Raw genomic sequence first — 5,377 nt, forward strand, 5'->3', positions numbered from 1 at the left:
GAGGGAGAAATAAAAATGTAAGTAGAAAACAAAATAACATTCAATATATTTCTTTATAAACTCATAAATTGTAATTATGATTTGCAATATAAGATACACTCCCAGGACGAAGAATGCTTAATAAAGTTCACTATTGTAATAAAATTCTGAAGCCCCTTGCCGGCAACACCATAGTGGTATTTTCTGGTAAGTTTCATTACCATCGAAGCGGTCATGGAAATTGTCAACAGGAGTTAGCGTTTGGTGGTAATTCAAACACTGGATCTGGTTTTGAGTTGAATTACTTAATAATTTTCATTCGGTTACGATAGAGTATTCAGCGTATGGAAATACACACACACACACACACACACACACACATATATATATATATATATATATATATATATATATATATATATATATATATATATATATAAATATAAATATATATATATATATATATAATATATATATATATATAAATATAAATATATATATATATATATATATATATATATATATATATATATATTAATATATATATATATATATATATATATATATATATATATATATATATATATATATATATATATAAATATATATATATATATATATATATATATATATATATATATTTACATACATATATAGATATAAATATATATATATATATATATATATATATATATATATATATATATATATATATATATATATATATATATATATATATATATATATATATATATATATATATGTATATATATATATATATATATATATATATATATATATATATATGCATACATACATCTATATATATATATATATGTATATATATATATATATATATATATATATATATATATATATATATAGATGTATGTATGCATATATATATATATTATATATATATATATATATATATATATATATATATATATATATATATATATATGTATATATATGTGTATATATATGTATATATATTTATATGTATGTATGTATATATATATATATATATAATATATATATATATATATATATATATATATATATATATATATATATATATATATATATATATATATTACTTTTTCGTTATCATCAACTCTGAAGTGGGCAGAAGAAAACATGATTAAAAAGTGGCTTTATTTAGGGTAAGATGTTATTGCCAAAACTATCCCGAACGTCAGACCACGAAAACAAAAAGATTAAAAGACCGAGCGATCCATTTTCGAACCGGAAAAAAATGTTCCTGCCAATTTGGGTATCTCCAAAAAACTTAATTACTTGTTGCTAGTCAGACGTCGGGCCCTTCTGTAAGATTTCCATAAAAGTCCAGGGATGTATTTCAACCTTACACTGCGCACGAAACATACGAAGAACAAAAATAACAACCAGACCACAAAAAAAAAAAAAAATATTAGTCATGTGGAACTTTCAAAGTTGATTAATTGATTCTTGGCGCAAAAAAAAAATAATCATGTGTAACTTTTAAAAGTTGATTAATTGATTCTTAACGCAAAGTAGACCTCTTACTGTTTACACAACAGGATATTGATATAACCACACAAACCTGGAAAGAGTTTTACTTTACAATTACTTCAATATCTATGCAGCTTAATATTTACAACTTGCCTGAAATTTGATGAAGTTTTTATTTAATCTGTTTGGGGACTATTAATGAAGGATTTGAAATGAAAAGGGAAATATATTGTTCAACTTCTTTGTATGTGAGGCGATGTGATAGATACGAGAAAACAATAGATGTAAGTACGAGATTGTTGGATATTATTATAACCACTACTATCATCAACATCATCATTATTTATTATTATTATTATTATTATTATTATTATTATTATTATTATTATTACTTATTATTATTATTATTATTATTCAAGCTACAACGCTAGTTGGATAAACAGGATGCTATAAGCCCAAGGGCTCCAATATGGAAAAAAAAATAGCCCAGTCTGGAAAGGAAACAAGGGAATGCATAAACTACGCGAAAAGTAATGAATAACTAATATAACATTTGTTAAGATTATTAACAACGTTAAAATAGATATGCCATATATAAACCATGAAGAGAAGCTTATGTCAGGTTGCGAGTATCCTAAATGAAATATGAAATTATTGATGTTTACAGATGCCACTGTAATTTTAGTGCATATCAATGATAAACTGCAAGATGAACTGAGAAGAGTTGATGTTAGCAAGAGTAATGTTATGTATTATGATGACAAGTCGAAACCATTATGATCAGAATGATTGGCGTTAACCTCCTGGCTAGTACAGTGGTTACGTGTTCGCCCAGCATTTGCATGGCAGCAGATCGATCCCCTCCTGGGGTCGGGAGTTTAAGCTTTTTACTGGGGAGACCACTGCAGGGGTTGGGCACCTTAATGGGTGTTTGGGCATACCCGGCTGACGTTCTGGAGATCATCTATTCTGATGAAAGTCGAACTGAAACCAGACACCTGGTGAAAGAATTAAGAGGTTAAGTACTATTTGGGATTTGGAATAACATAAACACAATTGTAAGACCACATATTGCAAAAAAAAAAAAAAAAAAAAAAAAAAAAAAAAATAATAATAATAATAATAATAATAATAATAATAATAATAATAATATGTTGTGTACTCAAGACTAGGAGTAGATCTGAATCGTATGTGAATATCCAAGTAGGGAGTAAATGAAATAATGATTTAGGCAAATATGCTCTATGGAACTCATTTTATAGAAGAATTAATGAACAATTTTTGGATTTTTGTCATCCTTGCTTGGAAGGTATTTGGCGCCTTATGAAAATCAATTCAATTTAAAACCATAGAAACAAAGAGATTGGTATGAAAGTTACATATTATTATTATTATTATTATTATTATTATTATTATTATTATTATTATTATTATTATCCAAGCTACAACTCTAGTTGAAAAAGCAAGATGCTATAAGCCCAGGGGCCCCCAATAGGGAAAAAATAGCCCAGTGCGAAAGGAAATAAGGAAATAAATAACTGAAAAGAACAAATTAACAATAAATCATTCTAAAAAAGGCAACAATGTCAAAACAGATATGTCATATATAAACTATTAAACAACGTCAAAAACAAATATGCCATATATAAACTATAAAGAGACTCATTTCAGTCCTGGTGAACATATAAACATTTGCTCCAACTTTGAACTTTTTGAAGTTCTACTGATTCAACTACCCGATTAGGAAGATCATTTAACAACTCCTAGAAGATCCACTTTTGAAATAAATTTGAAAATTCCGCTAATATCGTAATAGACATCCTGTCCACGAATCTCAATATTGGATTAACCTGCCATCCCCAAGTCGAACCTCAGACAGAAATTTATTTCTTAGGTATTCTTAAATGGAATATTCATTCAATTAACGCTTCACTGTCAGGTTTGTCAGGGGTACAAACAACCATTGCAATATGCCTATGGAAGAGAGGTAGGTGCCTAGGGAGGAGAAATTAAAATTGTTGAAATTGACTATCTACATAGTTTTGTATGGTTTAAAAATTGATTTGTTATGAGATTTGAAAATATAGATTATTGGTATGCCAATAATGATCTTGAAAATATGGGGACCATTAAAGATTGGGAGAGTTGTCATTTACATCATCTACATAATTGTGTTAGAAGGTTATCAAAATTCCCAGCTTTCCGATGTTGGATTAAACGTAAGTAATAAAGTGGAAACGCAAAATATCTTTAGATTGAATTTTTTTTTTTTTTTTTTTTTTTTTTTTACATTTCTGTAAAACGTAACACGATTACCAATATGGGAAAACATAAGAGAAATTTACTTTGATAAAACTATAGCCCTCAGATGCAGTGTAGTCTTGATTACCTAATATCCCAAACCTTTCATTACTGAAAGACCGTCATCTTTTTTTCAGACATTAAAATGTTTTTATATTTGTAAATATGTATATTTAAAGGCTCTAGGCAAATTCATCGACAACAATTCACCGACAACAATTTACTGACAATAATTCACCGACAACAATTCACCGACATACTCAATTTATCGAATATACATTTCACCGAAACCTGAGAGAAAAAAAGGGGAAAAGTTAGAAAAGTGTAAACCTTTTATTATCATAAGTAAGAATGTTTCCGTTAACCATTTCCGTTAACCACCAATTAACATAAGACACCGAAGAAAATGTAACAAACTTATTAGCTTTTTGCTTACAATTGTATTATTCTTTCGTAATTTAGTAAAAACAATAAGTACCTATGCAAAACATATTCAAATGAATTTGGGTTTATACATTTTTCTTTATAAAACCTACTGAGATCTTGTTACTCGTACCCTTAATTAGTTAAGTCCTTCTTGGACGTATGTACCAATTTAAAAAGGGTATATTGGGCACAGTGGCCTGTTTAAAAGAAAAAATATCTGCTAAATGAAAACAATGGTTAATGATGGAACATATATATTACATAATTTCAAAATAACCATTGTTTTCATTCCATTTCCAAAGGAAATTAAAGAGCATGAATGTTCAATAATCGCCATAAATGGGAAAGTAAACAATGAAAAATCCTCAGCTTTTTTTTTTTTTTTTTTTTTTTTTTTTTTTTTTTTTTTTTTTAAACAAACGACATCAGCGCCAATGCCCTTAGAGGTCAGGATGTCAGAAAAAATAAAATTAATCAATCTTTTCGAAAGATAACTCGTTGTGAATTTCAGCTCATTGAGAGACGTCTATCTTTTTTTTAGCATCACAGCTGGCTGAAAAAGGTCAGTAAGCACTGCCAGTCGGAAGTTGAATAATCAGAGAATATATCTATTCGCCTGTTTACACATAGAAGAAAGAAAACGCACACTGTTCATAATTAAAACAAAGTGGAGAGTATATCATTATTCGCAATCTTGACTGATTATTTATACTGTTATATAGATTTCAATAAAAGTAATTCTATGGTCTCCATTCATGGCCGTTCTTGATATATATATATATAATATATATATATATATATATATATATAATATATATATATATATATATATATATATATATACGTATATATATAAACATATATATATATATATATATATATATATATGTATATATATATATATATATATATATATATATATATATATATAATCTATATATATACACATATTATATATATATATATATATATATATATATATATATATATATATATACATATATATAATATATATATATATATATATATATATATATATATATATACATATATATATATATATATATATATATATATATATGTATATATATATATATATATATATATATATATATATATATATATATATATAAATATATATATATATATATGCACACACATATATACATATATATGT

This window comes from Palaemon carinicauda, chromosome 24 (assembly GCF_036898095.1).
Source record: "Palaemon carinicauda isolate YSFRI2023 chromosome 24, ASM3689809v2, whole genome shotgun sequence".
NCBI lineage: Eukaryota > Metazoa > Arthropoda > Malacostraca > Decapoda > Palaemonidae > Palaemon > Palaemon carinicauda.